The following is a 9,557-nucleotide window of genomic DNA, read 5'->3' as shown; positions in this document are numbered from 1 at the left end:
TTCCATAGGGAGCAAGCATACATTCATCAGCTTGGAGGAAGGGACTTCCTTCTCAGGTGTTTTTGGGGCTGCATTAATTGGATCAGGACCTCTCCAGCGTCACTGGATTCCTCTCAGCCTACCCTTTCCGTCGGGCTAAGGTAACCTACTCACAAGTAAATGTGCAATACGGGTCAGTTGCACTTTCCATAGGACTCCATGCATTTTTTGTTCTCCGGTTTTTTGGCCATAACGTTTTATAGAAAGGAGATATTTCACTCTGGTTTTTGCATTACATTATGCTGGAAATTCCGCATTCAACGCTATATAACATGATGGCTTCCGGCCCCCTTTTTGATCCTGGGCCCCCCTTTACCCCCCTTTACAAATTCCCCCCTTTACCCCCTCTTATAGGCCCTGCCCATGTCAGTAGATCCACTCATCTGCAGATGCAGTAGGGCCCTGTGCACCCCACCCCCACCCTCACCTCCAGAGCGTCTTCCGTCGCCTCAGGGGCGTCCCTGGGCCTCTCTTTGCCATATAAGGCATTAAAAAGTCCCAGTTTTCATGAAAAACTGGAAATAGCTTTCTTTGCTACTTTCAGTCATTCTGAGTCTCGCAGAGGCTGCAGGCGGACATGCTCAGCCTCTGCCAGGCTCAGAAGACCCTTTGGCGGTGAATGGAGTGCAGCTCCCAGAGCGTGGGGGGCGACCCCGTGTATCTGCAGATATGGGGGCATGCTTGTATTCCCATAAATCACAAGAGGGTCTTCTCTTGGGCCTCCCTCTGGCAAAGGTTTTGCAGATTCCAAAGAGAAAGGGGCCTTCTCAGTGGTGCCACCTCATCTAAGGAATATGCTCCCAGGAGGGCAATAAGACTGCCCTTGCCAGTTCCATTCCTGTTCAAGAAAGCTTTTAATTCAGCCCAGGCAACGCATGCCATGAAAGCTGAACTGTAATGTCATTTTAGAGTTCTAATTATTTTATTAGATCTATTCTGTAACTTCCTTTGAAATTTCTCACATTTTTGAAAATCAAGACACACACATGCAGACACCCAATAAGTAAATATATACACAAAAATATTGCTAACCTTCTCTTTCCTATTCACAGCCACTAAAGAGGGTGTCAAATAGACTTTTGCAAATCTGTATAGGGCGTCACACATTTGATAACAGTGTGACCACAGGACAAGCTTATACCTTGTACGTCAGAGCAAGAGACAACAGAACATTTTCCTCTTTCATGAAAGAGTAAAGTATTGGCCCAGAATGGACCAGCTAAAACTTTTGGTTTTAAGTTGTGAGAGAGATAACTGAATAAATATTATTTCCATGGAAACAGATAACTAAATAAAGCAGAGGATACCTATGAAAGAAACTAAGCCAGTGGTCTTCAACCTTTTTTGTGCCACAACCACAATACATAAAGTATGAGATTAGGGATCCACTGCCAATTGTGCCCCTGATCTGCCCATTTCCCCCTACTTCTTGTGTCTTCACAAAAACCCTGGTAGCAGCTTGAGCAGAGCCAGCCTTAGGAACTGTGGGCCAAGACAACAAGAGCTGTGCAGGATTCTTTGAAGAATTCAGCTTTGCTAAAGTAGTACTATTACTGGATTGGATCCAAACCCTCTCTTACATAGGCTTTGAAAGGCTGCTACAACTCCCCTCCCCCCAAATGGGACTTTGCAACCCCAGTGGGGTCATGACCCACAGGCTGAAGAACATTGGTCGAATCTATGTACCCACTCAAGAAAAATAGCACTTGCGAGTTTAAAAATGGGGACACATGGCTATCAGAGCTTTTGTTGTTTTTGCTGTACGAAGACTTGTTGTAGCTGAAATGAGAAAAACACTGTCAACCAAACTACAGACCTGTGTAGCCCATTTGTTAAAGTAACCATGGGAGATGCAATCTCTTCTGAAATGGGATTTTCATTGTCTTCCAAGTTGCCTTATACTCATGCAATTTCCTGTATTTCACATTTCTCTATTTCTTTCCCTTTTTTCCTACTTCTAAAACTAAGAACAGCAGCCAGAATTATTGCAAAACATGGTCTTGAAATTGCAAATCACGTTTCTAATGCATGTTGGCAAAACGTACTGGCAAGGCCATTTCATTTTCGCAGATAGTGCTACCTCACTTATTCATAGCTCCCAAGAATGAACAGAACAATCAAGCTACAGAATTAAGTGACATCAAGGAAATTCAACTGAGTGACACAGAAGCATATCTAGAGGTTGGAGGGTACACAGTTCACCAGAGGGATAAAAGGAATATAGGACCTCACTCAGTAGTGTCTACACCAACCGGCAGAAGCTTTCCAGGGTTCAGATCCTGGAAACCCAAAAATGGAAGTGATGCCTCAATTTTCTGCCTTGCCCTTTTCCTCTCCACATGTGCCCCCACTTCCACCGATACCACATCCTTCTTGCCTACCCAGCCACTTCTTCAAAACCTGTATAGAGACTATGCACACTGTATGAAAAATGTATAGAAGAGGATCATGAGTCAACTTAGGCTCCACATGTTTGGAATGGAAGAAACCAAGTTGCAGACTCTGCAGGGTCTCCAGCTTGATAACACAAGCCCACTGCTGTTGCTTCTTGGCAAAGGTGGTTCTCTACACCTTTTTCTCTAGTCTTTTTATGGTTTTCTCTAGTTCTCAAGTCTTTTTATGGTTTTCTAGAAACACATGGGATGGATATCAGGGCTCCACAAAAGTAATTCTGCATATTCCTAGGGGACAGTTCATCTTTAGAAGTTTATATCTAAGCCCAGGACATGAGGACCTTTCCAGGACCTTTCCACTTGTGGACGATGGTGGAAGGATAATAGTAACAAACTTATTGCTACTTCATATTTCTGAGTCATATTTCTGTCTCTAACATCCACAAGTTTAGCTATTTGGCATCATTTTCCACACCAGAATGCTGAGATTAGTAGCCACATGGCCCAATCCTATTCCAAAGGCAGCCCCAGTGGAACGTGTGTTCTACCAATGCTATCCGCCCCAAAAGCAATGTAAAGTGCTTTGGAGAGCTGGCAAGAAGACCAGAGCCTTTCCACTCACACCGGCTGACATTGGTTGGCCCAATGGAGCTGGTAAGCCCCTGCAGAGAGCTGGCAAGAAGACCAGAGCCTTTCCACTCACACCGGCTGACATTGGTTGGCCCACTGGAGCTAGTAAGCCCCTGCAGGGGACTGGAGAGAGGCAGGGAGAGGTTGAATGGGGAGTTGGGCAGATCAGGCCCAGGATGGGGGCTGGTTTAGTGGTGGGGAAGCATACCGAATCCTAACCCCCTTCCCAGGCATGATCAGCTTGCTGGATCAGGATTCTGGGATAGCGCAGGTCCAGGTTGACGCATTGCAGCTGCTGGGGTTTATTCACAGGGCAAGGGGACAAATGCCCTTTCCCCCAAGATGACCTCCAGGAGCCAGAAATCCCCCGTGGGATGAAACAAAAGTCATTCCAGCATCACTATGCAGGGATTTAGGTAGGGCATTCAGTCTGAACCCTGACAAGAAAAAAAAAGTGTTCCACTGGAAACTGTGAGTCTACAAGCCAACCCCACCTTCCCTGATTTTATGCCAGCATCAAGTGTATGAGATATTTGTATAACTTTGCAAGAAATATAGAAAACATAAAAATTCATTGTAACATAATCTTGCCATGTGTTCCAGCGCACAGATTAACTTTTCTAACTAACAAACAAACATGTAACAAACATACTGCACCAGAAGCAAGTTTAAGAATGGGAAGTTATTCCAAAAATTCCACAATGTTTCTTCCTAATTCACTGGAACATGCTTCCCTCCTCCCCTGAAACTCTGGTTTCTTTTTGCTTTTCAGCTTCCCCTTCACTGACAAATTGCTCATAGATATACACCGAATCCTCAAATATACCTGCGTCCATTCCGTCCCTGCCACTATTGCTATTATTATTATTGGCAACCTTCAGTCTCGAAAGACTATGGTATAAGCCTACAGCACCCGGTATTCCCAGGTGGTCTCCCATCCAAGTACTAACCAGGCCTGACCCTGCTTAGCTTCTGAGATCAGACAAGATCAGGCATGTGCAGGGTAACAGTTACTCACTATTGCTAGAATTTGTGATTTTTTTTTTAGACAGCATGTCATGTATCAGAGTAGGTTTTTTGTTGTTGCTATTGCTGTCAGCATGTACGAGGTACATACAGTATATCTTTCTTTAGCTGATTCACAATATGGATATTGTATCATTTCAAACAGAGAATCACCCTCTAAGCTGGGAGATGTCACAAAGCAGAATTCCTTGAAACCCACTGCAGGCAGTTATATACCGTCTCAGTGGAAAAATATACTAATGAAATTACTCTCAGCCACTCATTCATTGCATACTGTGAATTCCTTTCATTTCTGTTCTACTTATCTCAGAAAAAAGTTCTGCTGCATGAGGCCCAAGGCCCATCTAGTCCTGCACCCTGTTTCCCACCGTGACCCACCAGCTGCCTGTTGGTGATATCATCAAACAAGAAAATTTTTAACAATCCTAGGTGCAATCCTATCCACACTTATCCAGGAGTAAGCCCAATTAACTATCATTGTTAAAAGCATATATATAGTAGCCTGTTCAAAGTACAAATCTGTAACATTTCTCCAGATGCAGTCACATCCCATGATGGCATCAACTCTAATATATTAAAAATAAAATATTGAAATGAATGGGGACCCACCTGAAATTGGCTCGCGACCCATCTAGTGGATCCCAACCCACAGTTTGAGAAACATTGCCCTAGATGTATTAGCAAGGCAGGAACCTCAAAAGTTTTGCTTTATTTGGGGCAAATAATATAGAAGACAGAATTCAGTAGTAACTCTAATTTTGATTTACACACACACACACACACACACACACACAGTATCTGATTCTACAAAGACTCTGATTAAAGTCCTAATTCAAAAAAGAGAAGCAAGCAACTGACTCAATCACCTGATATAGGACATTTCCAAGACAATCCAACAGAGTCTATTTGACATGCATATTGATTTATTTCATTTTTCAGAGATGCTAGAGATATACTCTCTCAAAAATATAGCAATTTATACATTTATTGTGTTGGTTAACTGTGGATCTGCTAGAGAGGAAAAACAATCAATGACAATACGGAGAAGTTCTTAAGACATTTATCTCATTAGCCGATTTGTTTACCTAAATCCAATTACAGTTGTCCGTGAATATTGGGCTCCAAGTCATAACCTTAACCTATCATAAAGATGTTCAAGTGCTTTAAAAAGGAAGTGTCTACCTAAGAAAAGTGGAGCCATCCCCAAAGATACATTCTCAAGAAGTTTGGGTTTAGACTTAAATACTTTGAAACTTGTTTGCTCCACCTCTGTACTCTGTTCTAAATAAAACAGAATAAATGCATGCTTTAAAAAGAACACCTTCTTTAGAAATAAATTCAGAACAATAGTCATGTAAACCTGGAAAGGCAATTCCTCTCTCTCAAATAGCTTAAAATCTAAACAGGGGCATCAAACATAAGGCCCATGGAACTGATCAGGTCCATGGAAGCTCCTTACCTGGCTCACGTCATAACTGGGCTTGTAATGAGTGCAGACTGCAGACAGAAGTGATGCTTCTAAGCAAGTCAGTAACTTGAGGCCAGGATGTGGTGACTAAGGGAGGCAGCATTAGAGTGTGAGTGCTGGTTGAGGAAGAATTGGAGGATGTGGGTGGCATGGTCATTATAGTCAAGTCAGACTGTCATTGCCCATTTTAAGATGACAGTGGTTATATACTGCTCAGATTGTTAACTGTCCCACGTGGTAAGGGAAAAAACAGAGGATACTCTGCTCAGCAGAAACAGCACTGCCAAAAGCACGTTCCTCGTGAAAAATTAGGCTCTTCCATATCTTGAAAATATCATCAAGATTTGTATATTTTCTCTTTTGCCATTTGTAGCTAATGAGTTGCTAGTTGAGAACAGGCTTCTTTCTGGTGATCACCTGCTTAATGACATCACCTCTTGCTTAATTATGTCACTTCTGGCCCTCAGCAGGTACCATGGATGCTAACTCTGGCCTACTTTATAAAATGAGTTTGACACCCCTCATCTAAGCCATTTATTGCAGCGTAAGTTTCCACAGATAACAACACAGTATTGATATATAAGGAATACAGGGCTGTGAGGCAGCACCACTGAAGCATATGTTCAGTGATAAACAAAGCAACTTAGAGCACAATCCTAAGACCCCTTGAGCCAGCACAAATCCCTTGCGCCTGCCTGGGAAGTCACAAACATGCCATAAAGCACATTTGCACCTCCCTGGGTGTCAGCTGGGCCAATGCAAGGATGTATACCAGCCCAAGGAGGCTTCATTCAGCCTCCACTGTGCAGACAAACAGTAAGTTCATGCCAGCTGAGCTTGGCCGGTATGAGAGTCTGGGGGAGTCTGGGGAAAAGGCATGGGGAGGGTGGGTGAGCCCATGGGCAGGTCTGGAAGAGTGGTGGGTGGGGCCAGGACCCGGCACTGGTGCTGGATCCTGACCCCGTTCCTGGACAGTGTAGCATTGCTCCGGTCTGCTCAGATCTGTGCCAGCTCTCGAGATGGCACAAATCCAAGTAAACCCATTGGGGCTGTTGCAACTATCCCTGTAGTAAGGGGAAGCATTTTCCCTTGCCCCAGGCTGAGCTGCTTGCAGCCCGAAACTCGTGCTGGATACAGGGCAGGGCTACCAGCCTCCCTGTTCCAGCGCAAGTTAGGATTGCACTGTTAGTGGTTCAATCCTGGTTTATTTGCAAAAAATAAGCCTTGGTTAGTTTGTCACGGTTCAGAGAATCAAACAAGTAATAGTCACATAAAATGAATCACAACTATATCTGAAGCAGCCCTAAGACAAGTAATGCTGGATATTTTTTCTTCATCTTAGAGGGAAGTGTCCATGAAACACAATAGAATACAACAGCAAGGTCATTAAGAAGCTTCTTCCCTGGATTACTAAAATCACCTTAGAATGTTACAGACTTGCTGCAACAGCAAATAAGCACTTAGCATAAATCTAGTAATTCTTTCTTGCAGCACATTATCAAAACTGTGGAAAGCACATAGGAATGGAAAGGGGTACAGGTTTTTGAAGGTTTTTAAGGTGCAGGCAGACACTTTCTCATTTACTTTCATTGAGACTCATGCACACAACACCTATAGCATAACACACCAACAGCAAACAAACAATTGCCAATCTCTTCTCCTCCATCCCCCGACAGCTACTGAAATCTTGTTTCCTTTTATTTTAAGAAACATGACAAGCGGACTACACATACAATAAATGGCAACTTAAATGCAACTCTAAAGTCAACAAAATAAATGCCTTTCAACTGTTTTGTTTACAAAAAGTAATACTAACAAAGCATCCCCATCCCCATTATGGAATAAATCTGAGCACTAATTGTTCAACTCCACAGCCTGGGGACAACGAGTGGCTCTTGCTTTCATTTCAAAATACTGTTCTAACACCCTTGGTTACATTTAATTTGACATGAAATCAAAACGAGCATAAAGCTCTGGAAAATAACACATTTTGGGGGGGCGGGGGAAGGTATTCCAGCCTAAGAGACTGGAAAAAAAAAAAAACAGGTTAAAATCATTCCATCGTTACTTTTGGAAATTCAATTACCATCTTACACGCTTCGTGTTCAAATACAGTTTGCAGCGTCTATGAGGGCATGGCACAGTGGGGACATTCTGCTAAGGATGGACCTTTGGTACTAAACTGCCGGGGGGGTGGTGGTGGTGGTGGTCCAAATCAGAGAACCACCACTGAAAATGAAGATGAACTGACTATGCTATTTCTAGGCTAGGCTGTTAATGGTAAATGATGGGCAGCCCAATCCTGAGCTGCCCGGAGCTGCGGGACCCGGAGGCGCAGACCACAGGATCGGACTCTCAAACAGGTGAAGTCCTGGTCTTCCCAGTGACCCAATTCTCACTTAAACCATACCTGGACTGTGTCTGTTCAGGGTGGCAATACGATCATATGATAAAACACTCTTCCATATTTTTTATTTTTTTTTAATCCTTCCATCTAATTAACAAGCATGCTGGGCTAGCTTCTACCTCGTGTACTAGTTTTCTACCAAAGTGTCTGTCTCTTTTTCTATGGAGAAACATTTGATCCCATCCAGCAGTCTTAAAAATGCTAAATCCTAAACCAAGGGTGTCAAACTCATTTCATACAGCGGAATGAACAGCATTCATGGAGCCTGCCAAGGTCTGGAAGTGATGTCGTTAGGCAGAAAGTGATGTCATTAACCTATTTCTGCCCAGCCCACAGGTGTATACATTTGATCCCTGTTGCATATATATTATTATTATTATTATTATCATTATTTATATACCGCTTTTCAACTAAAAATTCACAAAGCAGTTTACAGAGAAAAATCAAATAATCAAATAACTTTGAGCAGAAATAGCTTAAGCAGGTGATTACCAGAAGTATGCACTTTTTTTCTCCATTAGGAGTTCGTTAGCTGAAAATGACAAGAGAAAATATGCAGATCTTTATCATATTTTTAAGATTAATCAAGAAACCAATTATCATGTGTCACTTCATAGCTTAACAGCCTGATAGATGCTCTGAAAAGTAAAGTCTCAGAAGAAGCCATGCTACTAAAAGGGCAACCTACAAGATAATTGGGCTCCCCTAATACATCTGGAGCTTCTCCTGTTCTCACCCATTTCAGACTGCCTCTTTCCCCATGCCGTTCCTTGCCTTGGAGGCCTCCTTCCATCTCCTTTTCAGCACCTCGGCAGAAGTGCTGTGGCTGAAAGGGTAGTGCTGGGAGAGTTCAATTATCACGTGGTCTGGATCATGAGCTTCCATAAGCCACATCAGGGTCTCGGGCCTAATGTTTGACACCTATGTCCTAGACTTAGGTTTATCACCTAGGCCAAGGGTATCAAACCTGTTTCATATAGAGGGCCAAACAGCATTTGAGGTGCCTGCTGAGGGCTGGAAGTGACATGATTAAGCAGAAAGTAACATCATTAAGCAGATGATAGCCAGAAATCAGCACTTTGTTCTCACATAGAAACTCATTAGCTGCAAATGACAGAAGAGAAACTATGCAAATCTTGTTTGTATTTTCAAGATATGAGAGAGCCCAATCATGATGCTGGGAGAGCCCAATTATAACGGGGCCAAATAAATTGCTTCCTGGACCAGCAATCAGCCCACAAGCCTTATGTTTGACAACCCTGACTTAGACCTATGCTTAGACCTATTGCTTTAGTGCAAGTGCAAGATTATCAACGTAACGTTCAACTATACAATAGCATTCTTAGTGCAGAAGTGACCCTGGAGCAAATAATGCTCTTTGTTATTAAAACAGAGACTTTACAATTTCCACAGGCATCAGGATGGTAATATACAAAAGGCTCTCTCACTGTATCCACACAACCACTCTGTGGATTCAACGTATGCTGCATAATGATGAGTTCAAGAGCTCTCAGTGAGCTTCACATTCTGAGTGTGGATTTGCTACCAGACATTCCCTGTAGCTATGTATGAACATATGGAAATGGATAGGGAT

The 9,557-nt window shown here is 42.9% G+C and overlaps 1 pseudogene; it reads right to left on the bottom strand.

Moving 5' to 3' along the window:
* Window positions 1–3,963: 3,963 nt before the first annotated feature.
* On the bottom strand, window positions 3,964–4,080 carry LOC136663398 (5S ribosomal RNA; annotated as a pseudogene).
* Between the last annotated feature and the right edge of the window lie 5,477 nt (window positions 4,081–9,557).

This window comes from Tiliqua scincoides, chromosome 12 (genome assembly GCF_035046505.1).
Source record: "Tiliqua scincoides isolate rTilSci1 chromosome 12, rTilSci1.hap2, whole genome shotgun sequence".
NCBI classification, from domain to species: Eukaryota; Metazoa; Chordata; class Lepidosauria; order Squamata; family Scincidae; genus Tiliqua; species Tiliqua scincoides.
This window is presented reverse-complemented; position numbering and strand designations above follow the sequence as displayed.